We start from the raw sequence: 27,941 nt of genomic DNA on the forward strand, positions 1-27,941 counted from the left end.
CTGGCTTATGACTGGTGACGAGGTAGCTCGAACGCCGTAGGTAGGCGCAGCAAAGGAACTACATGGCGCAAACGTAGGCGCATTTCGGCGACTTAAAAAGCCATTGGTTCATGTAACATGCTCTCGGAGCACGACACCGCAGCCTGCAACGTGGAGCAGACAGCAACGCCCCTCGAGCAACGCCCCACACAAGCACCGACAGCATTGACGTGGTGACAGCGAGCGGAGCTTCAGGCTGAAGGGTTACCGAGACCAACCTGAGTCAAGGACGAAAAAAGACCGCACAGAAGTGAGTCAACGTTTTCTACTCGCAGACAGGAATATCGCGCTTAGGGAAGATCGCTGAGTTTGATCCTAAGTCACAGATATTTGAGTCTTACCTGGAGCGCTTTGAACTGTTTGTGCACGCGAACGACAAAAAAAAAAGGAAAAGAAGCTAGCGGTTGTTTTTACTGTAATAGAGGCAGAAGCTTATGAGGTCTTAGTCCTTGTAGTGCCGACTTTCCTACGTGAGAAAACTTACGAGGAAGCAAAGCGGATGTTGACAGAACATTACAGCCCATGGAGCTCAGTAATCACTGAGCGCTGGAGGTACAACAGTCGGACTCAGCACAGACAGCACGAAGGGGAAAGCGTAGAAAATTTTATAGTCGAGCTGAAGCACTTTGCCAGGAAATGTAACTACGCTGACTTTTTAAAAGATGCACTTCGCGACAGGCTAGTAGCAGGTGTACGCAATAAGGAGACGCAGCGAGCCTTATTCGCGGAAGAAAGCCTAACCTTTGACAGCGCCTGCAAGATTGCCTTGGACTGAGAAATGGCGGCAAGAGAGGCAGCGCTAATGAAAGAAAAGAACAAAGAGGAGTCATTAAATGCGGTTAGGAGTCAGCCGATGAAGGGAATGGAGACGGCTCAAAAGAGCCCCGTTACCAAGAAAGAGCGACGTGAAAGACGCGGCAGAGGGCGTTCTTCAAGCGTATGCTGGTATAAAAACTCTGTGTGCCGTAATTGCTCGAAAGTAGGACACTTGAGAAAAATGTGCACAGCTGCTCAGACAAAAAGAAAAAATGCCTTAGAATGTTCGGACAAGGACTTTGAGCACGAAATATACCATTTAAAAAATGTGACGCGCTCTTCGTACGATGTCAACATTCAAGTAGAAGGCAAACCCCTGAACATGCAGATGGACAAAGAAGCAGCTGTTACTGTAGTGCCGTGGTATGTTTATGATTCACATTTCGCTCATGTTACATGTAAGCCCACCAAAGTGACACTTCGCACGTACACCGGCGAACAAAAGCCACTTAAGGGAAAGTGCGAGGTTTCAGTTGTGTAGAGAGGGCAGAGCATAATTCTTCCAGTAGTAGTAGTTAAGGATAACGGAAGGAGACTGCCAGCATCGCTTGGCCGGAATTGGCTTGAGCGTCTCAAGCTTGACTGGAGCTCATTAGGTGAAGTAACCGCCGAGGACAGAGCCATGTCAATGATGAAGAAGTACGCTGCAGTTTTTTCACAGACATTATGCGCCGTAAAGAGTTTTGAGGCAAAATTATTTTTCAATGCAGATGCTACGCCATTAATCTATTGAGTTAGGTATGTTCCATTTGCAATTCAAGAAAAAGTGGAAGAACAGCTCCGTGGGATGGTAAAAACGCGCATGCTACAGGAGGTATCGCATAGCGACTGGGCGACAGCACTGGTCGTAATCCAAAAAAAAAAGATGGCGCCCTTATGCTTTGCGGTTACTACAAAGTTACAATTCAAAGTTTGCAGGAAAAAAAAATACAAAAACTTCCCTGCGGGAGGCAAAGACTAAAGGCTAAATAGCCTGACGAGGTCTTGACCTCCTGATACAGTCTGCATCAGTGCCATATTACACATATTCACACATCAGTAACATACATATACAAATAAGTGACATTATACATATCTTATTTAGTTACATAGCTTATTTCTACATGATATACATTCAGAATATGTTTTACATAAACAGGAAACAATTTTGGTATCAAACGATTCTGTTTAAGTATCATTGTTCACAGAAAAAAATCAACTCAGTATACAAGTATACTGAGTTGATCTCAGTATACTTGTATACTGAGATCAACATCTTTCTTCCCAGCAATTAATCCGGTTTTTCAAACAGACCATTACCCCCTGCCCAGGCCAGAAGACCTATATTAAGCAATTACAGGGGGTAGGGTGTTCTGCCTTCTTGACCTCTTGGCGGCGTATCAGCAGGTACCACTGAGCCCCAAGTCACGATCTTTTTTGACGGTCAACAACAGTTTGGTGTTGTTCCGATTTCAGCGCCTTCCATATGGTGTGGCTAGAGCACCCTCAATCTTCCAGTCCTTGATAGTCGAAGTGCTAAAGGGCATTCCACATGTAGGGTGCTATATCGGTGATGTGATCGTGGCTGGATCTGATCTGGGTTCATGCCAAAAAACGCTAGAGAAGGTCTTTGAAATGCTATTGGACTACAACATTACTTTGAACAACCACAAATGCCGTTTTTTTCAACAATTGGTAATGTATTTGGGCCACACAGTTACAGCAGCAAAGATCTAATCCACGAAAGCGAAACTCGGGGCGATTGTAGACGTGCCTGAGCCCACTAACGTGTCTGAACTAAAAACGTATTTGGGCATGCTGAATTTTTAATCAAAGCTTTTGGGAAACTGTGTGACCGTTGCTGAGTCACTGTATCAGCTGCTAAAGAAAGATAAGAACTGGTCGTGGACAAAGGAATGTAGCGATGCTTTCGCGGATACAAAAAAAAGCTGCTCGTTAGCAGCAAAGTCCTCACCTTCTATGACGTTGACAAACCGATAAGAGTGCTTTGTGACGCGTCTTCCTACGGCCTAGGCACGGTAGTATTCCGAGAAACTGGTAGAGAAGCCTAGACACGGTAATATTCAAAGAAACTGGCGGAGAAGAAAGGCCTATCGCGTTCGCTTCGCGAACCCTTATGGCAGCGGAAAAAAGTACGCACAGTGTGAACGCAAAGCGTTTGCGCTGATATTTGGTCTTAAAAAGTTTCACCGCTCTCCTAATGGTGTAGACTTCACAATTTACACAGACCACCAGCCAATACTTGGCATTTTAGGTGAAGGAAAACCTATAACAACGTTGGCCGCAGCGCGCATGCAACGTTGGGCAATGACTTTAGCAGCATACAGGTACCGCCGTAAGTACTGTAAGAGCAAGAACATGGATGTAGCTGACGCCTTATTCAGATTGCCTCGAGCAGTGACAGCTGGAGTAGAATCAGCCGAGTTCCTGTCAGTGTTTCAGTGTCCTCCACTGACAGCCGATGAAATCGCCAAAGCGTCAAGGCAATGTCTGACTTAAAGTCGTATAGCTGATTTCACTCTTAGTGGTTGGGCTGGCGAATGCCCGGAAGACCTGAGGTCGTATCACGTACGCAGCGACGAACTGTCACCGGAGCAGGGGTGCTTAACACGGGGAGTTTGCGTTGTAATTCCTGAAGTACGGAGACATCGCGTGCTTGATATTCTGCCCGCTGAACATCCTGGGGCAAGCAGCATGAAAATACTAGCCTGCAGTTTTGTGTGGTGGCCAGGAATCGACCTAGCCATAGAACATTATGTAAAAAAGTGCAAGATATGCCAAGCAGTGCAACCTGCAGCTCCGTTAGCACCACTTAAACCCTGGACTTATCCAGCAAGATGCTGGTCACGCGTCCATATAGACTTTGCGCAGACAAGTGCAAATGTGTTCTTGTCCTTATGGATGCCAATTCCAAGTGAGTCGAAGTGTGGCCCACGCTCTCTACTTCAACAGCAAAAACAATTGAAAAGCTTTGAGGTGCTTTTGCCGCTTAATGATTCCCAGAAGCACCAGTAAGCGACAATGGGCCTCAATTTATTTCGGCCGAGTTCGTGGATTACATGGCCGCCAACGGCGTGAAACATATTCACACTACACCCTACCATGCATCATCGAATGGTGCGGCTGAACGAACCGTACAGACTGTGAAACGTCTGTACGGTTCACGGTCGACCGTACAGACGAAGCAACTGTTGGAAAGCAAATTGTTAGGTTCGCGTCATTCATTCCAGGAAAATATGTATAGTTTCTTGATGACATACTGCAACGCACCAACTAGCATGACGGGAAAGACACCTGCCGAGCTTTTTCTTGCATTGTTGAAACAAGACCTTTCGAGATCGATGCACACGAAGCAGCAGAAACTCAAAGAACAGAGGGATGTGCGTCGCGGGCGTGAGCGTTTGTTTGACGTTGGTGATAAAGTGTTCATGAAAACTGTGCGTGGTGAGCTTGCCTCTTGGGAGGAAGGTGTGGTGCATCAGCTTGTGAGTGTTTTGATATACGAAGTGAAAGTGCGCGAACTCCAGTTTACGCATGCCGATCACATGCGACCACGCCATGCTGACCTGACACCTAGCCATAGTCCTAAGTCCGGACTTGGACACCCTTTAACGCCCCACAGCGACCTCCCAGAGAAGAAATCACCGGCCGCAGGAAACTCAGCCAGAACGTTCGTTCCAGGTAAACAGGCGGCTACTGATCCGACGCCTCCTGTTCAACAGCCTATCCCACCTGTCAACGTGGACTGCCCGCCAGAGCTAGCAGCTCCGACGTCACAAACGGAGGCACGGTCAGCTTCGCCGTCAGCGGTAAGTCAACCGTTACGGCGCCGCATACGAACCCGCAAACCACTGCATCATTTCTAGCACAAAGACCGTGCAATAGAATCTTACAAAAAGTGAGAGGAAAGAATGTGATAACGTGCATTGCATACTGCCAGCACAGATATTGTCGCCTGTATGACATCACGTCTGGCTCTAAAATGTACGCACTTGAAAATAAAACGATCACTGTTCGGTGGCCCCTGGTTGTGGCGTATCATAAAGAGAGAATCGGTACAACTTGTAATCATAAAACCTGGCATAATGATTTGCAGTGAAGAGCGTACCACGCAGAATGTGCTGCTTCTGCTTTTGGCCGTCTCCTTTACATGGTGCCATACGCTACTCGATCATGTTGGCGAAATTTTTAGGGCACGCAGGTTTTCAGGCTTCAACTAAATTCGAGAAAAATTCGGGAGTTTTCCAATAGAGGCTGCCATACAGCTCGGTTTCCCAGTTTAAAACATACGAGACGGTATGCAATAGCGTGAGCGAGGTGACACTGGAAAAAAGACGGATGAGATTTCAAACAAGAAGGATGCGTGCTTTTGCGCTCCCATCCTTACCCCGATCTTCCCTCCGTGCTGATCGCGCGCAGCCCTTTTAAGGGCTACATTTGGCACCTCAGCGAGGCACCCGAAAAAAAAAACAACGCAGCAGGATGCCGTCCTGGCAGCCTCAGCATCATCATCGGTGCCAACCTATGCAGCAGCAGCAGGCCCAAGCCAAGCCAGCGCGCTCAAAATAAAAAAGCCCAGCCACAGAAATTCCGCAGCAATCACACTGCTGCCGTCTCCCCGGCTTCGAGAAAAGTGAACGCGCACACCGGAACTTGCTCGTCGACTGCCACGGTCATGGCTATCCGCGAGATATACCCCCCTTGCAGCACCACCTACTCCTCATCTCCAACTACTTCAGCCTCCCAGCAAACGGCGTCCGCCTCCAGCGAGCGCGGCGTGCCCCCAAGCACGTATCCTGTTCTGACGGTTTCCACGGTTTTGGCGACTTTCCTCCGATTGAATGTGCGGCCACCATCATCTTTCTGCCTGTCGAGAAGGCAAACTTCCTGTCTGCTTCGAGGGATGCGATTGCCGTCTTCCTTTCGAGGTTCCCAGCCACCACGAGAGTGCGGGTGAATTTTCAGCGCATCCTTGTTGCTGTGGACAGCTACCCCACCGCCTTCTCACTGCCCTATTGCGGGTTGGAACGATCTCTGCAACCAAGGTTCGAGCCAACCAACTCGACTTGAACACCTGTGTTGGCATGGTTTTTGCAGTGGACCCCCGAGCACTTCGCCGACAACATTGCTTCACCTGCGCCCATCGTGTCCGGTCTACGCAGAAACAACTGCTTCACCCTCACCTTTGCTGGGACTACCGTCCTGCCCGGTATACTGCTCTATAAGCAAAGGCGCCCAGTTCGACCTCGCCAGCCCCGGCCTCTGCAGTGCTCCAGTTGCGGCCGCTTTGGGCGCGCAAGCGCCACCTGCTAACGGGATGAACGGGCGCTGCAGCCTCAAGCACGGCCCAGGATTGTGTGCAGTACACCCTCGTTGCCTAAACTGAAGCGGGAAGCACCCTGCAACCAAGCCCCGCTGTCCAGGCTGTCAACTTTATCGCAGGGCCGCGGTCATCATGGCCTCAACTGACGGCATCGTGACTCGCCGCCAAGCCCGGCAGCACGCTAGGACCCCTGGCAGCAACGCCTTCATCATCAAGGGTCGCTCCTTCCGGGATGCGCTCGCCGGTACCGGCGACGCGACCTCGGGAGCCGCCCCTTGTCCTGCAACAAGTGCGCCTGTCGTCGCCACCACAACGACGACAGCCCCGCTCTCGTCCACAGCTCAGCCTGCCCCTACTGTTGTCGAAAAGCACTCGACAGTAATGCAGACACCGCGCACTTTTTAGCAACCACTAGTTCCCGTCAACGTCAGCAGGAGCACGACGACGGAGCCCGCTACTGCAACCTCACAGCAACCTGAGATCCAAAAAAGGAATGAGCTCCTGACCGCTCTTGCTGCAGAACTTCGAGTGGTGCTCAGGGCCCTGCCAGATTGCCATGATCTCAATCTCGCTTCTGTGGCCCTCCTCACCTTCGAGGCTCGTGCCCAACAGTTTGGCATCAACCTGTAAAATTCCCCTGGTTATCAAGAAGCCTGCTCCTGCCCGTTATAAGTCGTGCACATCACTGTGCCGCTGGCCTTCTTGGTGGTAAGTCCCAGTCGACTGCGTGTCGCACACTTTCGCACGTACGCCTATGCCGCTCTTTCTATTTTTTATCTTTCCTTATGCTACATCGCGCAGCGTGCCACGCCTTCTTCCAGCTCCGAGTTCCACGCGTCCTTGTTTACGTGGGCTGCTCCGAGCTGCCTGATGGCTTTTTCTTATTTTCTTTTTGTTTTGTTTTTTTCTTTTTTCCTTTCCTATTCTACATGGGCGCACTCAGCATTTGCAGCAGACGCTCTCTCCCCTTCACTATCTGTTCGGGAGCACACTAACTTCTTTCCACTAGTCAAGTGGTTTCTTTTATTTTTCAATCTTTTTTTTCTCCCCTTCCCCTTGACGGGCGCATCTCCTCACCCCCGCCTTCTCGACGGGTCTTTCTGTATATTGCGCCTGCCGCGTTTGGTTCTTGCGCGCGTGCGCGATACGAGTGATCGAATGCTTTTCACCACACTACCCTTACCTCTTCTCTTCTGTGCCTTTAATTCCTTTTCCCCCTTCCCTGCGCATAACTGTGGAGGTGACCTGGATTAAGAGAGGCAGTAACAGGACTGCGCTTTTTTCTTCCCTTTTCCTCTTTTCGAAGCCACTTGTCGAGGTGGCACCGATTCAAACACATTTTATATATGTTCGCGTGAGCATTTGTATGTGTGTCATTGATATAAAGTACGCTAATTTCAAACATTTCGACCGGCACGAAAAGTGAACCATTCTCTCATATCTCATGGTAAATCCAGCTACATGCTGGGCAGGCGTGCAAATAAGGGCTGATTTGCATATTTAGAGTTTCTTAGTGCAACGATTGAAAGTTGCAAAGAAATGACATGTTCGAGAGAATATAGTTAATTTGTTCACGTCTCGATCGCAATTAATGTAAAGGTTTATTCTGCGGCGTTTGTATACTGATATTGTCGGCTGTCGAAGGCGATGGATTTCACCTCGGATGTCTCTGAATTTCGTAGCAATATTAAAACTTAGCCGATAAGAAAGGGGGTATACACGGAACATTTCTTGTGCTGTTTCATAGACAAAAACGTTCAACTTGCCGCTGGTATGCAGGGACCGAGATCGGCCGACCAAACCAGTACGATGTTGAAATTAACTTCAAACGATATGTTCCTGTGTTTTACACGAACCTCGTCCAAGTACACCACGAATTGACTGTCAGTGACCTAGAGATTGCATGATGTTTTTTACTCGAAACTGGGTGCCATGGAAACAATACCACAAGGCGAAAAACATTTGCCTAAATCGCTGTGAATTCCTTCTATCAGTGGTGGGGAGAAGGCTGGGATCTGACTCTAACAGATCAGACAGTTCGAGACCAGCCCGACAAATTCATTGCGTCTACTTTGTGGGAACGTACATGAAACTTGCATCGTTTTTCATAGGCCAATATGTTTGATTATGGTTTTTATTCTCTTAGTGAGATACATAAACTATTGCGAAGGACACATTTACAAACCAACCTCAGTTATATTTTGCTCTGCTCACTGTTTTATTGTGGTAAATCAGAGATAATGTCGACTTTAGTTTGCAGGCCACAAGCGGCTGTGGCCTAGCGTGGCATGCCTGCGAATGCAAACTTCGCACTTAGGTGCCAGTAATAAAACGAATGTGCAGAAAATTGCATTTCCATGAACGATATTTTTTACAAAATATGATGTCATGACAATCAAAGTAGTAACGGAATAGCAGCGCCCTTTGCTGTGATAATTCTCCTGGCAGCACTCGCATCAGTCATACTACCGCATAACTACGTTCCAAAATCCAAACACGCAGTTCGTCCAATTTTCGAAGTTAGCCGACTGTCGCACCATCTAGGAAGTAAAATACAGAAAATTAGTGGTGAATTTATTTATGAATGTCTTTTAACAAAGAGGTGGCGTGACACATTGTTATTTCGCGATCGATGTGTCCAAATTTTGATACATCAAGCCTATGGGGAGTTTCACAAATCACATAATTGAATAACTTTGGCTACACCAGCATCGCTCATGGTGCTCTTCGTACTACACGCGTATTTCTGCTGCGCCTTGTCTTCATGTGTGCACATGCGACAACCTCGGGGCCATGTACACGTGCGTTAGGTATATGCAAGAAGACGAGCGAGCTCCTCTGTCCGTAAAATTATTCATTGGTTTGAAAGCGAAAAGCTTTGGCGATGACCAGAAACATCGCGAGTATTCTGCGTACCGGGTCGACGAGAACGGAGAATTCGAAAACTTCTATACTGCAGAAATGACGGCACTCGCAGGTGAGTAGATCACTGTATTAGCGTTTCGACTGAGGCTAGTTGGTACGTAGTGCTGGAACAGGACTGGTGCCCAGGACGGAGCGCCGTGTTCGTGTCGTCTCGTCTCCGTCCTGTGCTAGAGCTGTACTTTATTCAGAACGAACAAAGAACAAATGGACGCTTCACATGCATGCTTCGATATTCTGCTTGCGTCACGCTATTTCTTTTTCATTTCTATGTAGCTATCTTTGGCAATGAAAATATCGATGCATACGCTGCTAAAAAATGGAACGCATGCATTTCAGAAATAGTGGTCGCCAGGTGACCTTCCGTTGCATTGCATTTGAAAAGTATGATTACTCATTCAGAATATTGTAATTGTCGCCACGCGACCTCAGCGGCCTTATTTGAGTTTGGATCAGCCTTGGTGTATTGCATCTACTAAGCCGAATGTGTTGCTGTTTAAGGTGCTGGGGATCGTTCTAGTGAGCGAAAAGTTGCGCTGTGGAAGGAGCAGCAGAGGAACGATGTGTATTGACCATGTTGCATTCTTCTGTGTACAACCCGTAATGTAAATTATGTCCTCAGACAGCCACTTTATTTCATATCGGCCAGCCACAACAAAGTGGAGGTAATATTGTCCTGCTCTCGCCTAGTGTACCAACAGGCCCCGGTCGACCGAGCCCATACTACCAGGGTCTGTGAGGTTATTTGTTAGCAAGAAATGTTTTTATCTCTTTGGTCGCAGAGTCTCTATGCGTGGGTAGATCCTTCTTTTCAGCAAGCATGCTTATCAGAACTGCACAGTCGCATACCAATTTGACTTGCATGCAGATATGCACTAAACATTGTTAGGACACTATGCTGTACACACTTCTTTTAGATCCAATAGTGGCTAAGGTATACACTTTATTTTGTCGTTATAGCACCTGGAGCTTGCCTAGCATGTAGCTGTGACAAGTTCACTTAGCGTGCTTGAGCCAGACATGCTCTGCAAGCACGTGTTTGGCTTACAGAGAATGTGTCAGTCTGCTCATTGACCAGAGTAGATAGAGCTAATTGCACTAATTGGTACAGGTCAAACAACAACAGTGTCGAAATGAACGAATGTGGTATCTTACAGTGTGTGTGCTTTGTTACAGTACGTTGAACACTGAATTCCGACGTGAATAGATATGGTCAAGCACAATAATATTGCGCTTAAAATTCAACAATGGTATGAAATATGCTTGTTGAAGGCTTTATGTGGACTTTCTTTTTTTTTTCTACACCCATCAGACTGGATCGAACAGCTGTTGGCGACTTTCAGGACATCAAGGTCCCCCGTTCCTAGACTCATCCTGGGAAAGATCTCCAGGAATGACTTTGTAAGAATTTTTCAACAGCTTTTCATATAACGAAAAATACCTTTCTTGTATACGTCAAATGCATGAGTGGTGTATGCTGTCATGAATATTTGCATTATGTTTACCCAGAAGGTTTTAAAAGACCGACAATGTATTTTTGTGGTACCTCTTTGCTTCAGCACAATGAAAAGCTTATCGGTTATTGTGTAATGTCCGAACAATAGGGGGAAGTCGGAAGATAATGACAATTTTCTCTATACTTTTAGTCACCTTGAATGTGAACAATGTTTGATTGATTATGATACAGGTCTAAATCGGCTGCAAAACTTCTGTGATGCTCTGGTTCCTACAACTGGTGCAGCTGTAAAAAAATAAAATGTCATGGTGGAAATACGTCTCTTTTCACCCGACTCTGAGGGTGGAATGGAACATCACTTGTAAGGAGTGGGACGGTAGTTCACGCCAGTCATTATCTAAACAAGACAAGTCTTCTCAAACTCGCCAAAGGCAACAATGAACAGTGTGCCTTCACTTAAAGTGAACTAATCTTTCAGCAAATGCTACGTCTTTATTGGATGGGTGTGGTGGCAGTATTGGCGCTACTGCGCTCCCGTTTTAGAACTGTCATGCTACATGTGTGCATTCTTAAATCGTATGCTACCGCAGAGCATATGTAGGGACTTTATTTTTTTGCAATGTGTGATGTGGCATGGTTGTAGGATAGAGAATAATTGCACAGTGTCCTGTTCTTTTTCTAACTGTCGTAATCCTCCCAAACTATGTTCACCAAGTTAAACAAGTTTCATTGGAACAAGTTCACTCATAATGCTTTTCTTTGATAAAGTACAGTCCTTATGTGTGTTTTAACTCGTAATGCTTTTTTATAAAGTATAGTGCTTATGTGTGTTTTCAGAAAAAACTTAATATTGGCATCTAGGAAGTGGTTTGAGTGTGAGAGCGTTACAATTCTGATAGAAAAGCTTTACTTCGGAGGTGCGAAAACTGCAATTAACAGTTACAGAAAGCTCGATCCGCTGAAGACACCAGCACTTACAGCCATGCATTTTGTTTGTTCAACACCATTTCATTAGTTTTTGGCTGACATATATGAAATACCAGCAGTAGAGATAGATGCGTTGTCTCATTCCACTAGTTTCTCATTCCTCCAGACTGTCTCCTAATGCAGAAAGGGCAATGAAACATTTATGAGCAGTTTTCTCTCTGTGAAAAACAAAGTTGTATACATGCAACACATGCTGCGGACAGCGGTATTTATGCCCAAGAGTGCTTCACGTTTGTGTGTGGTAGATTTCTACATGCGCCGCTACATGGTACATGTGCCGCAGCTCATGTTACACTAGCTAACGCGAAAGGAGAACTGCGTCCGCCTCATGCTGAATTTTTCACCTTGAAAGCAGCACAGAATAGAATAGAGTTAAATAATAATACACATACCCCAATAGTGGCTAGAAATTTTGGTGGAACAGACTGCTTCAGATCACGTACACCTAAGTGGGTGACTCCATAATCCAGATTGAAGGCCCTTCTGCAAGGTTCCATGACCGTCGTTTTGATCTTGTTTTATGACTTTTGGACGTGATTCGAAAATATAAACTTTGCTTATATCGCAAAACGGATGCTTGAATCTGGCACTATAATTTATGCTCGTACTTTTTCGCCAAGATGTAATTGCAAGTACTGGCAGTTGTTGGCTCCTTTATGTGCCCTTCAAGTTGAATATTTTTCTCACTAAAAAAAGTTCTTGAAGCAAGAAATTGCAGGACGGTAGTAATTTGGCACACATGTTGTAACAATGATTACTGCCTTAACAACTAGGCACACCACATTTCGACCACATCAATTGAAAGCTGACATTTGCTGTCAAAAGGGAACCTTATTTTTATAAAAGCTGGTCATTGTGAATCTAATTCGACAGGTTTTGAACTAAAACATACATTTGCAGTATAAAATGGGAGACGTATGAAAATCAGATTCAACAAAATGGGCAGCGCAAATGTTATCTGGTTGCAGTCATTAGCAGGAAAAAAGTTGATAAATCGAATAGTGTAGCAAGCAAAACACAAGCCTGCTGAAAGATGAGATGCTTGAAGTGATTAAAAATTGTTGAACAGTGGTGTCCCTACGAAGGCAAGTTCTCTTGTCAGAATGTTGCCTCCAGTCAAATTCCTCGTTTAACCATTTTTTATCAACTTGAGGTATGTTTATGTGGAGAAGTTAGGCATTCATTAGCGTGGGCTGTGTTTTGTGTCTCTGTGCATTTCCAAGGTCCCTAAAAAACTGCCAGGATAAAGATGAAGCAGAAGCGGCAAGCAGAGAGGGACAGTCTTGGGCAGATACTGAAAGCCCTTAAGACTGGCAAGGACAGTAACCTCGTATGTATTGCCTCTGTTACAGAATTTTGTAATTTGTCTCTATATTTTTCAGCAAGGTGCCAAACTACTCATGTGCGTATCTCAGCATCATGTGGTTGGAAGCCACCATGGGGGCTGCAATAATTGACATTACCTTACTTGACAGTGAATGAATAAAAGAGCAAATGTACAGATACAATTTTACAACAAGCTTAAGTCAGTTGATTTTTGAGCAATGGCAGTGTCATCTGTTTCACAGTGCAAGGTCGCTGGTATAAAAAAAGTAGACATGACATTGGCAGTGCCAGCCTTGTCATAGTTTGCTCACCGTTTCCCATAGAATATGTTAGTCTTCCTGCTGCAGTGGATATGTGGGAGTGAGCTATGTAGAAATCAGAATACAGCTAAGTAACGCAGTTGCCCCAATGAAAAAAATACCCGTTTAATGAAACCATTTGGCTACAGCAACAGTATTTGTGCAATATTTTCTCATTACTCCAGTTTGTGATTTTGCTTAAAACATCAGCATTACCCTGAAAAATATTGGGATCTTATTTTGTGGACCTAGTATTTACATTTCTTATTGCCTGGTGGCGCATAGCCTATGTTATTGGAATGCTTCATTCTTTTTGCTAGTGAGGCCTCAATGGTGCTTTATGGGCAGCTTTCAGGTACGTAAAGATGAAATAAATAAGTGTTCAGTAATGAGAGGCACTCGTTAGTATGCATACAATAACTTCGCGTAGATTTAGAAGGAAGCTTGAACTATTTGCAGCTCAAGGACCAGCCTTTAGAAGACGACGAAGACTACAATTTTGAAGGCGAAGGTCACTCTGATAGAGCAGGTCACTCTGATAGAGAAGGTCACTCTGATAGAGAAGGTCGTTCTGATAGAGAAGGTCGTTCTGATAGAGAAGGTCGTTCTGATAGAGAAGGTCATTCTGATAGAGAAGGTCATTCTGATAGAGAAGGTCATTCTAATAGAGAAGGTCATTCTAATAGAGAAGGCTATGCTGATGGGGAAGGCCAATCTTATGGGACAAGCAAGGAAAGCCTCTCAAAATTGACTGCAGAGCTATCTGCACCTATTACAAAGGAGGGCGAAGCGAGAGGCACCACTGATAAGCTGCTGGACAGCTATAGGAAGAAAGTGGAAGAGCTAGAGAAGCAGTTTGAGGAAGAGCGGCAGCGCAATTCAAGATTGTGCGATGTACTTCTTGATAAATTGGTCAGTACAGGCATATAATGTAGTGTGTTGTCTTGTGATCATGTTTTAGAACTATGAGTGCAATGAAAGAGGGATCTTCAATAGTTTAGATATTAGTTGAGTTTTTGTACATTGCAGCAAACACTAGTGTCATAGTGTGCAGACATCCTGTGGATAATGCTAGTTTTTTGTCCGATTCCATTTCACCAATATTTTAATTCAACAAAAAAACTTATATTTTGTATTCTTTACTTGACCTTGTATGATGATAAATGAAGCATTAGTTGCAATTTCAAAAGGCTACACCAAGTGATACTTGAGGGGGTTCATTTTGTAGCACTATTGTTTCTTATCTTTAATATTTGCCGTTTGATTTAATGATGATGTGTGGTGTTTTATGGCACATAGGTCGTTTGACGGCCAAAGAGCACCATTTCATGGAAAAGCAGATGGGGACAGTGATTATAGTAACCGAGATTATAGAAGTCCTAATATAGTGCCCTCTATGGTGGGTAAACAAATAAGTATTGAAATCTTTAAAGGGATGTGAAATGTGTGTAGTAAAAATGAATCATCCTGCTCATAATAATAAAAATATAATGGGGATATGTGGCATTCGTGTTTAACATTTTGTCATTGTACAAAAATGTACTTAATGTTGTCTATTTTTTTTCACAGAAGTAGCTCGCACTGCCTGCACCTGCACAAAGCCTCGTCAAGGCGAGAATCTTGTGGCTCAGCTACAAGTGCCAGAAGTCTCTTCTCAAGATTGGATTGTGTTGTTACATTTGTACTTTTGAAGGTGCTGCTACTTTGATTGGCATTAGGTAAGCTTGTTGTTGGCACTTCATGCAAACGTTTCTGGTGTTATTTTAATTTGCACTGAAAATAGTAGTTATGCTTTGAAATAGCTTAGTGGCCTTATCTACTCAAAAACCGTTGCAGTAGTTTACAGTGGAACAGTGCTTATACGTTCCCAGGTTTTGTGCTGACCTGCATTCCATGATGAATCAGTTTGGTCCTGCCAAACTTTCAGTAGAAACGATTAAAAACTTTGGCAATGGGACGTAGTTTTAGGCCAATTCCACATGTTATGCCAACTCCGATTCCATCTGAAAGAAAAAAAACATACCTTTACTCAAAATGAACTGGAACCAATTATACAGAAGTGCCAAATAAGAATATACGTATCTTTGGTTCACACTACAGCATAAGGCAGCACATCTCATGTTACGCAAAGAGCACATACACAAAAGGATGACACGCCCCGCCGCAGCGGTCATGCACACCACCACTCTCGACAATGACAATACACACCACCAATCTCGGCATGCTGTCCATAAGGGTTATTCAGCAGCAAGAGTGCTTTCTATTTTTTTACTTTATCTCTCTCTTTACGCAGTCATTGGTGACCATTAATGATAAAACTGACGTATGTGTTTCAAAAAGCCGTCATGTTGCAAACTGCAGATTTTAGCCCTGGAAACCACTCCAAACATACTTAAGAAAATAAATAAATAGAAAATAGGTAGCATTGTGAATGCCTGCTTGTTATTTTTGTAAGTGGCCTCTCTTAATTTCAGCCTTGTTATCCAATGAGACCAAGGGCTAAAGGTATTTGGCGCTCTCTTTCGACAGAAAAGGTGCAGGATTGTTGATGTCTCTGTTGCCAGTGCTTTATGCCTCCTGCATTGTGCCACGCTAGCCTATTCTTTTTTTTGCTGAGCTTCAGCTGGTATTATTCATGAGTACATGGATACCTACATTAGGCGGCGAGAAGTCTGATAACATTAGTCTTTTTTGAAAGGCTGTCCCTACCCCGGACTTTTTGAATAATCCCTCTCCGTCGAGAACCACCATACTGCGGTTTCACTTCGAGCAACACTCTTACGCCATGCGTGTGGTGCAGAAAATGCGAGGTAAGGGTCGCAGCGCCCCTATCGCCGATAGTTGGCGAAACATATTCAGAAACTCTCGTATTTCTTTCGTGATGGGTGAAAAAGTTGTAAGGAAAGAAGCGCGCACAGGTGCAGTCTAGCCCGGTCGTGCATAGACAAATGCTTTGTATAGTTTAATGTGTTATTCTTCAACCATAGAATGTAGCATGCCCTTAGTGCAATATGATGCTGCTTAGAATAAAAAAGAGCTAGGCTGGCTTGTAATTTTTCATTCTGAAATAAATGTTGTGGTGTTTGTGGTGTCAAGTTCTTTTTTATGTCTCTATTTGCACGCTGTCTTTTTGAAAGACTGATGGTTTTGATATTTTGTGTTGCTTAGAAGAGTAGTCTGAGTACTTTAAACAAAATGGATGGGGACTTATGTCGATGCAGTCTTAGTGCCTGACTTTGGAATAAGTCTTTGGAATATCTAGAGCACATGGAGCAGTTTCATTACTCTCAGCTCAGTGCGCAACGTCGCCTGTTTTATCTTAAAGCGGCTCTGCAGAGTTTTTCGTCTGCATTTACAGCACTGGACTGTGTACGGTTGAATAGTGAGATGAATGCATGAAGAATTAGCAACTTGGTGCACAGGAATAATTGATACTAGTCTGAAAACTTCACAACTCCGCTGAATAAGAAAAACATACTATTTTTCACATTTAATTCTACCACAGATATCAAAGGCTGGTTGCAATCATTGCCCAAATGTCTGAAAGTCTTGGTGGCTATTGCACAAGCGCATCATGTCGCAACAGTTTTCAAGTTTTTGTCTTGAAAAAGAGACTTTCCTTGAAGTGTAAAAATTGCATTATATAATTTTTAGCATGGAATAGTGTGGCCTAGTTGGGACCAATGGGTGCAACAGCTGCGCAAATTTGATATAATTACCCACTTTTGCGCTGAGTTGTGCAACCATCAGATTTGCTGAAGTTGCGCCTTATGCCCCAAAATGCCCGAACAGCCTCAAAGTTTTCTCAGTTGAACTAATTTCAGCGAGAAATGGAGGCCACGTACGTTGCCCACCTCCGGTTTGAGTCATCAGTCAATCCAAGTGTGCAGACTCTAACCTTAAACCGCAGTAACCTAACCCTGCTAACCTTAATCCCATTAGGTCAGGACACTCGCAAGATGTCATTGACCAGATGAAATAACCAAGTCGTGCGCCCATCGGTCCGCTGATCACGATGGATACCTATAGGCGGGACAACACAACATCAGACGAAAATATCAGCCTATAGCAATGAACTCTTCGCGGGAAATATGAACTTCCTAGTCAGCGATAGCGGCTATGGCATGTTATCATCTACAGCAGGGAGCGCATACCGCATTTTCTGCGCATGAACAAAGTCGACGTGCTGCGAACGTTAGCGTTGCCAGTGACCACGTTGGTTGCCGTAGCCACAGCACACACATTTTTCTGTTATGAAGTTGCATTAGTTGCGTCGTCTTGGTGATAGATATCCGGTGCTGTCGTCATTCAACAGGCGTGCGCCACTGTTGCTTTATGTGGTAGAACACGCCTTGCAAGTAAGCCGAGATGTTGTGCCTTGAACCTAACCCCCATCGAAAAAAAGAAGGGGTGGGGGCGTAGTGGTGTTCGAAAATTTATTGGCCTTATCCTAACCGGTGCAGAACGCTGCTTAAGCAACCTTTGCCGCAATACACTGATGCATGCCGTATGAAAAAGCGTAATAAGATTAGGAAGAAGCTGTTAGCACTGCTCACTGGGCAGCAAATTTCGTTCAATTACTTATGCGTGTGTACTACCACTTATGTGTGAGGACTAGCATGATTGCTGACGTCTGAAAAATTACTGGCAATCATTTAGAGCAGGGTGTGACACTTGTGCCACCCTAAAAAAGAACACACAAAAAGTGCACAAGTACTTTTTAAATGCGAAGCATTTCTTATCGAACTTCGCTGACTTTGAGCGTATCTATCTATCTATCTGTCTGTCTGTCTGTCTGTCTGTCTGTCTGTCTGTCTGTCTGTCTGTCTGTCTGTCTATCCAGCTGCTTACGTTTGGGTGCTTTCGTGGTCACCCCGTTAACTTGGCGTGAACCATATTAGCATAAGAGGGTAAGGTGATTTGACGAATAGGACGTGCTGGTCAGGACATGAATAATGTCACAGTCATGTCACGTACATCGCCAAAGACTTCCCATCACACAGTGGCTCATAATCACGGGCGGGTATGTGCCGTTGGTAAGCGGTTATGTAACACAGCCGATGGACACTTAGTACCTACCAAAGTACGACGAGAATACACATGGACAATTTAACGCGTGAACGTTAAGCAATAGGTGACATCGGTAGCACTGACCCAACCAAGGCATAGAAGAAATGGCAGTGTTAAGAAAAACCTGACGCAAGCAACGTTTGCCACCCGAGAAATGCAAATAATAAATTTCTAAGTCCCAGCAGGAATCGGACCCAAGCATTCTGCGTGGTAGTCATCCATTCTACCACAGAGCTATGTCAGGTCTCAGAACTACTTTTCAAATAGACGTTAATCTTCGTGAAATGTCAATAGTGGTTGCAGTGTTCCCTAACCAATTTTATAAACATTACATATGTGCTCCTTTCATACAGCCATCACGTCGGGTTAATGTCAATTGTGGTGAGGCGCCATGCACTGAAATTGATTTATATAGCAGTTTCAAGGGTCACCATCTTCGCGAGCATCAGAGCTTCATATCACTTTCTGTTGTTGCTAAAACACATTTCCAGCTGAAATCGTTGTGCAAGTGAAAAACTGGTTATATAACTATCTGCAACTCTTCAACATATGTCTCTGCGTGTACACTACCACATATACTAACCGTCATTTAATGGCGTGTCTCTTAATAAAAAAATACAACACGGCCACCTTCCCTCCGCGTGCTTCGCATAAAGTTGATTCCAAAATACGTGGAATCTGCCAATTTTTTTCGATACCCTTAGAGTCGTTCCCCACGCTTCCCGCACAGCCGCCACGCACGAGCCGAAACCCCTACCGAATGCAAGCGGGACACAAATAAGCCAATCAGCGAGGCTCTTTCACCCTCCGCAGCGTCACCAAATGGCTTATTCGTCCCCACTTGCGTGCGGTAGGGGTTCCGGAACTTGTGTTGTGGCTGTGCGGGAACCGCGTCGAACAGCCCTTACTTTTCAGTTTCACGAATCGCTTAAATTTCAAGGTCGCAGCTTGGCAGATGTACATTTTATTTCACGGATTCTTTTAAAGGATTTGACAGTCGCTGCAAGTGGTAATGTGTATTTTATCATTGTTTGCTTGGTGGAGTAAATCGAAATACTAGTTTGAGACAGCAGTGCTCATGTTTACTCTGCATGATTTAGGTGTCAAATTGCTTGATCATACTCTTTTTTTCTAAACGTAAGCCTTCTTTGTTCCAGATGTGGTCTTTCGTCATCAAAAATAGATAACTTATTTCTCATAACCTACTCCAAACTTGCTTTTCGTCCTCTAAAAGTGAAATTTTGCTGCTCCGAAAATTGCTCCGAGTTAAATTTTGGTTGTTGCACTCCTGCTGGGATTATATGAGTATCACATGCACCTTGTCATGTCATGGTGCTCAAACGGCGCAGCCATTGTGGCCGCTGCCAGGTGATACCCTTACAATCACAAAAACAGTTGTGTGTTGCTGTCATTCGAAATCAAGGTAGTTTCTCCATTGAAGTAAACTTACAACAGGTTTGTTTCTGGCGATGTGTCTTGCACAAAATATTGGAGCATTCCACGTGCCCTGAAGGAGGGTTAACAAGGGCATGTTTAATTTGTATTCCCGGGTCTCTTTCAGAATATACAGCACATTGTCATGCCAACTTTCATGGCAACTTCTGCCCATACCCTGTGGTCACAATAGCAGCAATATTATCTCTTATAGTAATTTGAGCTTGCGAAAGCACAATATTGGTTTTTCACCTCATTGTTACATGCATATTCAGGTGCCAATTTTTTCAAATTCTTAATAACGAGACGGAGCAGATACAGCACTATATTCAGACAAATGTTTTCAGGGTGGTGCTTTTTTCATTCCAGTTGCTTTCTTTTACACAGGTGCTAAGCCAGTAGAATATAAAGTGCTGGCAGAAGGCAATAAAAAGGAAAGTTTTTTTACTGTGTATAGTTTTTTAGAAGGTGCTTAGTACAGTGAAATCTTGGTATAATGAACTTCAGGGGACCGTAAAAGTTTTCTTGTTATTTTGAAAGGTCGTAATAGTGAAAGCCCAAAAATTAACCTTAAATACTTATTTTTCACTGACCAAAACAACTTACCTTTACAACGGTGGGTCCTTCAACTTGTTTTTCACGAGAAAAAAAAAACAAATGCACAAGTAAACACCAAAAATGCATGTTTACTCTAAAGAAATCTGTGATTTCTTTTTCTTTTGGACGCGAGTAGCACAAGCTTTGTAGTGCGAAGGCCTCCATCTGATCCACATTCTTGTGGTGCGATTAGGTTCTTTGGTTACAACAGCCTGCTTTTTGCCTTCCAGCTGCTGAAGAGTATTATTGTCTTACTTGGCGAAAACTGCTTCGCAAGCAGAGATGAACTCATTTGTAGTATCACCACAGCGCGAACGCCGACTTGCTCTGCGAACCCGATGAGTAATCACCGAAAAGAGACGAACACAACTGAAAAAACAAGGCCTCCAATAAAAAACCCGAGGCATCACGGATGTTATCGCTTTCTCGATGAAAAAAAGTGCTCAAAAAGAAAATTCTTCGCATTTTGTTTTCTGCTCTCTCGCTGTCTCAGGTTTTCTGCGCCCATGCTTCCTGCTCCGCAACTCCCACTCTGTCTCGCTGACCTTGCCCTCCAGTGTTGCCCTTGCCTCTGCGCTAGCTTGTAAACCTGCAGCGTCGGCGTTTACACAAAAAGAAAGAAAAGGAATTCGTCTTTTGTTTTTTCCCCTCCACCTTGTCGCACGTCTTCTGAGAAGCAGCGTCCGTTCTCTTTGTTGTCTGCTTGCGTACCGCTCCGGTGGTCGCGAGGGATTTCAGAACATAAGTTCGTAGTACTGAGGCGTTGTTAATATAACGTGGAACTAAACTAACGCTCGTGATTCTGAAATGTTCGGTATTCTGAAGTACACAGTAGTGAAATAATTTTGCATTAAAACTATTTGCAGTCAGTGTGGGATTTTTAAAAGTTCGTTAATCTTAAAAATTCATTATTTTGGGGTTCGTTCTACCGAGATGTCACTGTATTCCAAGTGCAGAATTTAATAGTTGGTGAGGCAATAAGCAGTATCTGCTATTGTGCAAAACAGGGCAAGCATTTGTGTTTTGCCAAACGTTTTCCAAATAAACTTTCATATTTTCTGTTATATCCATCTGTTATAACTATTGCTATTCTGCAAAAGTATGGATTAGTTATTTATTGCAGAAATATTGGGTACTATATCATATCCTCGCAAAAACGCTTGTGTAAATAATTGTATCTTAAGTTGAGCTTTGAATAGTATTCATTACAGAGTAGAAAAAATGTTAATCTTGAACTGTGACATACAGCTTCTGCAAAGATGACTTTTGTGTTTTTGTAATGCTAGTTAGATGTGATGAAATATGAAGTAATGCAGTGGTTCTCAGCCATGCATGTCTTGAGGACCCCTTGTGAACTGGTGGAAATGACGGGGGACCCCTTGCAGCGGAGGGGAGGGAGGGGGGGTAAGTGGGCCATCGTCAGCCAGACTACGTCCACTGCACGACAGAGACCTCTCCCATGTTCCGCCAGTCAACTCTGTCGTGTCCTTGCTGCTGCCAATTTATACCTTCAAACTTCTAGGCCTCATCTACCTACCTAACTTTCTGTCTTCGCCAAACCCGCCTGCCTTCTCTAAGAATCCAGCTAGTTACCCTTAATGACCAGCGGTTATCCTGTCTATGTGCTTCATGCCCGGCCCATGTCTATTTCCTCTTCTTCATTTCAACTATGACATCCCTAATCCCGGTTTGCTTCCTTATTCACTCTGCTCTTTTCTTGTCTTTTAAGGTTGCACTACCACTTTTCTTTCGATAAAAAAGTCAATCATACAACTTTAGCATGCAACAGGGGCGTTTTATTGCTACCGAAGTCATCAATAAACGTGCCACATTGCTTCATTTTGGATAGTTGATCAATTCTTGGCACAGTCACACTTAAAAAATGAGGGTTTCGCGGATCATAGAAATAGCTGCGTGCGCCCCATTCGAGAACCACTGAAGTAATAAATTTGCTGGTAAACAGCTCGCTGGTTACCTTCACATGCTGAAAGATTGCTTCGTAACGGTTGGCGTCACAATTGTGTGCTCAATATTTTTATATTTGTAATAAATTTAGATGAGAGCACCTTGCTACTTGGGCCATCGCCGCCTTTGTCTCAGTTTCCTCCAGATGGGGTGGACAGGGCAAGTAAGTTCATGAAGCCTAATCATTCTTGTCCTTTTCATTCTTTCTTTAGCCATGATGTACATGCGTATTGTTTGTGGGGAATAAAAAAACAGACCACCAGATCGGCTTGTATTTCAGGCAGTGTTTAGCCAGAACTTTAGGTTGTAGCGCTGTTACAGCCTTTGCTAAATTTGCGTTTGATAACAGCAGTGTTGCCGGTGCGTTATCTAAGTAACTGTTCACGTGCTCTAGTTCGGGGACTGACAATCTCATCATCACCTAACTCGGTGAGACCTTTGGAGGAGCATCTTATTGAGGTCGACTGCCTTCTATCTGGCGAATAATTACGGCTTTTCTCGCCATTGTCAGTGTCATATTGTTGCCAACACAGTCATTGTAGTTGTCAGGCAATCATTAGTAGTAGCCAAACACACAATTTTCACTATCTCCATTGACATTTACACTGACTTGATGTTTGGCCAGGTCACAGCATTCGACACCGCACTCGATCAGCCAAGCTGAATTCCAGAAATTAAACTTCACACAATGAGGCATCTGAATTTTTCGGTTGCCAGTTTGCATTGCTTTAATGGGACGAGTGTAAATGCTGCTAAGGTGTTCGAATAAACTGGCATGTCCAAACTTCCAGTGTTCGAATAGAGTCGGCGAATTTATTGAATAATCATCTGTCATAGAATGCAAACATGTCTATGTGTGTGACTGGAATACATTGACAGTTTAGTTGGAAAACGTGTAAGGATTGAAAAGGTGTGTGCCTTTGCTCCGCGCCGCCTCTTAGTGTTGTTTTCGTAACACATTTAAAAAATTTGTGCATCTGTTCAGAGTAATCCTTCTGGCTTGGTAATTTTCTAAGTTGCACTCTAACCTCGATATAATAAAGTGAGATATAACAAAATACAAAGAAGATTAGGGTTGAAATAAATATATATATTATTCAAAACTGTGTTTATGACAAATTTTCTGAAAAAACACTTATTTTTGTTTAAGATGCAACTTTGTTGTAATCAGGTTTGAGTGTATTACCTTTGCCGATTTATGCCTTCATGTAGAAAAAAGTATTGCATTGGTTCAGCTAGCCAAGTTTCATAAGCTCTTCATGCTGTGGCAGTTGGGCCTCATAATATTCTGTTTTTTTGTTTTATGTCTATTATGATAGCGTAATACACTAAATGCTAGTGTCAGTATTTGAAGCACTGTTGATACCTCAGTATTTACTGATAAAAGGTTCTCTGTAGTGGTGTAGCAGTTATGTTGCTTGAATGCTGAGCCCAAGGTCGTGGGTTTTCTCCCGGTTGTGGGGTATGCACTTGTGTGGAGGCAAAATGGTAGGGCTCGTGTAGTGTGCGATGTTGCAGCGTGTTTAAGAACACTAAATGATTGAAGTTTTTAGAGCCCTCCTGGCGGTGTCGATAGATAATATTGTGATTTTTCGGAACGTGTTCAATGCCAAGGAATAAAATTATTGCTGTGAAGAGAGCATTGCTACTACACTGAAGGGTTACATTTCCTGTGCTTTGATCCTGCGGATCTTGTGTTTACTCTTTTCAAATAATCATATATATAAACTAATATCAATTAAGTGCCACTGCTGTTTGTACACTTGCTTGTAAAACACCATTTGTAAATTTTTATTGAGGTGGTGCATGACAGAATAGAGCTGGAGCAACATCCCTGCAGCTTTGTAAAAAAACTAGTGTTTCTGGATGTGCAGCTTATTCGTACAATGGAGCAGCAGAGCAAATGCAGCCTACTGATATCCACTCTTGCACGCTCGAAGCTCAAAGTCTGGAAATGAAGAGCTTCTATATGGCTGTGGATAGGTTCATAATCTGTGGCATTGTGATTGAGTGCATTGGTGCGCGTTGATTCTGCAAGGGCTTATCAAGGGCTCTGCTAGATCTCTCAGAAGCTTTGCCATCGTCGACAGAACCTCACAAAAATGACACAAGCTCATCAGCACAGCTACAATGTCATGTTTAAACAGAAAGTGACTTCTTACGACGAATCAATATGCCAGCATTCTGCAGAGCATCAATTCAGCATGTCGGGAAAAATGTGTGTGAAGGTGTCGTCAACTGAAGGATAAACGTTTCGTGTGCGCAGCCTGGCGAAAGTTGTTCTAGGACTTAAAGTCATTACTTTGTCATCAAAGAAGCAGCTCACCAACGGGTTAACAGACTGTGGGACAAAGGCCTTAGTGTGTCCTATGAGGACAGTCAGGTGAAAGCTTGTAGTGTTGCGAACAGAAATCACGTACAGTGACTAATATTTTGAAGAACTTGGTGACAAGCTTTATGAGAGGAAATTGGCTAAGTCTCAGTTGGCGTTCTACTGTTTGCCAAAAGTCACCCTAGAGTATGATAGAAAAAGGCCTTTCAAGCATTCGTTGGCGATCAGAAGGTGTAAGACACCTTCACGTTTGACAAGATTGTCGATGCTGATCAGACACCTGTCTGGTTCAACATGCCCTCCGCATGGACTATGTCAGCTAAACGTCAGTGGTAAGCGACCGGAAGAAAATGGGCAATGAGCAAAACCAATTTATGCCATGATGTGCTGCATCGCCGGTGGCCACAAACTGCCACCACAATGCCTAGGAATAAATTCTCCCCGAAAGTAATCATTCACGTGAACAAGAGGTTTTTTTTTTCACTGAGAAGGTACTTGATTTGTCCTGCCTCGTCTGGCTGCAGCACCCAGAGCATGCTAGTGCTCGACTCGTTCTGTGGCCACATGACGGAGCGTGTGTAAAGAGCCGTGGCCGGTGCGGATTGCTAGTTGGCGATCATCCCGGGCAGCTTGTCTCCTGTGCTGCAGCCACTCAATTTGGCACTTAACTAGCCATTTAGGGATGAGGTAAGGGCACTTGACAAATACTAAATAGAGCAGGACAACGAGCCTCGGACATTGGTGAAGCATGCAAAGCGGGCACCTTTGCACACTTTGCCAGAGTCGGTGTGTGACTTTTCGTGTGGGCTGCCAGCAGCATGAGGTGCAAAGCTTTTAAGTGCGTGCTCACAACTGCAACATAAATGCTTAAACTTGTAATTTATAGGCAATAATTATTTTTATCATTGTGGCTCGTAATTCAAAATAATTTATTTGCGTTTCTAGTTTACAGATTTGGGGTTCAGAAGTCAACCTATATACGGCAATATACATTAGCTTGAAAGGGCCAATTTCCACGCTCACAGATATTCTTTTGCTTGCGTCATCACCTAAGTGTCTACGGAGAAATATAGCCAAGCTACACTCAGATACAAGTTAGGAGCAGTGCGACTTCTTAGCCATGAAAGGACCCCTCCTCAGCCAGTGACATCGTCGTGTCATGGCAAATCAGAGGCACACTGCGCTGTGCTCAAGAGAAGAATCACAATGCAGCACGTAAGAGATTCTACAAAGCGGCCACAACACCATTGGTTCGAAAAGGAACCCTTAGACAGCAAGAAGCTGCCTTGTTTTTGTCTTGTATCTGAGTATAGCAATCAAGAATACGATGCGCACAGGGTGCAACTATGCTATTACAATCTACATTTCTTTCTTGCATTATAAAACTGAATTCGTAGAACACACAGTGGGCATTGTTCATTAACCTCCTGATCAATGCAATCAGCATCAGCCACATAGACGAAATTTTATGCGCCATCACAAAAATATATGGCATTCTGATCACAGTGCCAGATTCGTCGTATAAACACAATGGTAAGAAAATGGAACTTGGTGAATCGTGCGGTGTGTTCGTAAACTGAGATACGTATATTCAAATTCAGTGAAATTTGCATGCTTACATTCACTAAGACAATATAGCAGGACTGCATTGCATTTTAGAAATATTATTTGAGCAGGTTACTCTACACAACAACCAATGAAAAAATAAAGCATGGTTTACTGAACTGCCACTAACATTTTAGTAAGCCTTGAAAATTTATTCTCCAGGTTCACGTTGGGCCGGCATTCTTGTCAATGCCGCGAAGCTTCGCTTCATTATGCGGAGCCTCAATGAGACGAAGGTGGCAAGGGAGATGGCGAGATATTTCTGGACGCCTGCAGAGATGCAGCTAAGGAGCCTGATGGGGCAGCCGTGCCGACGGCAGGCAGACAGCGTAGCGAAGCTTCAAGTCACGCCGGAGAAGGCATATGAAATAATGTGTATGCTTTATATTCTTTCTCATTAGAAATAATACAGAAATAATATACATCATAATTAAGCCTAATTGTCTGATATTTTAAATGGATTACATTGGAAAAAATGAAAATAACAATTGTGCAGCCACACTTTCTTGCAGATGTGGTTAGGTTTCTTCTTCAATTATATTGCTGGTGAAATTTACTAACTTTCTCAACAATGAAACATTGCATAAGAGTTGAATGAGTTTGTATAAATGCATTCGGGGCCTTGTTTTGACAATAGTATTAGGGAAATTGAAAGTCGAAAATTTTAAAGTTTAATGACAAATTCACTGTAACCTAAGAGCAGCAAGGCCTTAGTTGCACAGTGAAATCGAAGACAGTTTCTTATCAACAATATGTATAAGCTGCTGGCTGACACCTTTGGGTGAGTTGAGCTGACTAATTGCAAATTAGCACAACTCTAGTGTGCATAATTTAACAGTACTCAGTTTGACTTATTTTTTGTCACTCTCTGATTCTTGCAGATGTCTTCGAAAATCTTGCCATAGCCAAGTCGAGGGGGCGAAGAAGATAGCGCTTAGCCGCAAATCTCTGCGCAATCTTTTCGCAGAGATTGGCCATTTGGGCCAAAGAAAGCATTTGCTAACTTGACGCGCTTATGATTTTTAATTGTTTTTACCCTCAGAAGTGAAAATGATGTCTTAGGGGAAAACGCTTCGCGAAAAAAACGTTTTCTTTATTTTTTGTCATATATAAACACATAAAAGTTTTGTTGTTAATATAAGTTTTCATGAAGATTTCAAATATGCAAACATTTTTTTGTGTTTCTGCTATAGGGATCAGGTTACGCCATGCACAGTAGCAAAAAGTTGCATGTTTTGCGGGTACTCTTTCATGAAATTGCCTAAATTTCAATAAAAGCAATTGTCTCTGATCTCATTTGACCCTTCGTAGATTTTAAAGCGCTAATATCTGTATCACAGAAATTTCGGAACCAAGGAAAGAAGTCTTATTGAATGACTAATCATTTTCCATCTAAGTTGAAACAATAACCTAATATTTTCACAACTATTTCTGGTAGGCATTGAACTTTCAGGTAGATATTTACATTCTTCACGTGTTGAAAAATATGCGTGCCAGGTTTTTTTTTATTATACATTAATAGAAGTGTCTGAGATGCTGCCCGGAAAATGTGAAATTGTGAAAAAAAATGAAAATGAGAAAAACGAGTTTGAAAGTTTGAAAAGTTGGCATTTATTAGAAAACCATTTTTTTGCATCAAATCGGAGCACAATGAAAAGCATCTTGCACTGAATGCTCGGAAGACCGAGAATTCCACATTATTGCGAAAGTTGGTCATCGCCTGCGCCTATAGTGCTGCAGCCAGAACTGCCTTCAACGTTTACAGCAAAG

The 27,941-nt window shown here is 43.6% G+C and overlaps 1 long non-coding RNA gene across 2 annotated transcripts; it reads left to right on the plus strand.

Moving 5' to 3' along the window:
• Positions 1-27,462, plus strand: LOC142767021 (uncharacterized). 2 transcript variants are annotated; one of them, XR_012884714.1, is made up of 7 exons: positions 1-289; positions 10,413-10,501; positions 12,767-12,873; positions 14,738-14,886; positions 22,326-22,397; positions 26,334-26,546; positions 27,053-27,462. It is a non-coding gene; the product is annotated as an uncharacterized LOC142767021 (long non-coding RNA). The 2 variants fall into 2 exon arrangements; XR_012884713.1 differs by lacking the exon at positions 22,326-22,397.
• Positions 27,463-27,941: the final 479 nt, after the last annotated feature.

Source organism: Rhipicephalus microplus, chromosome 7 (genome assembly GCF_043290135.1).
Source record: "Rhipicephalus microplus isolate Deutch F79 chromosome 7, USDA_Rmic, whole genome shotgun sequence".
Classification (NCBI taxonomy): domain Eukaryota; kingdom Metazoa; phylum Arthropoda; class Arachnida; order Ixodida; family Ixodidae; genus Rhipicephalus; species Rhipicephalus microplus.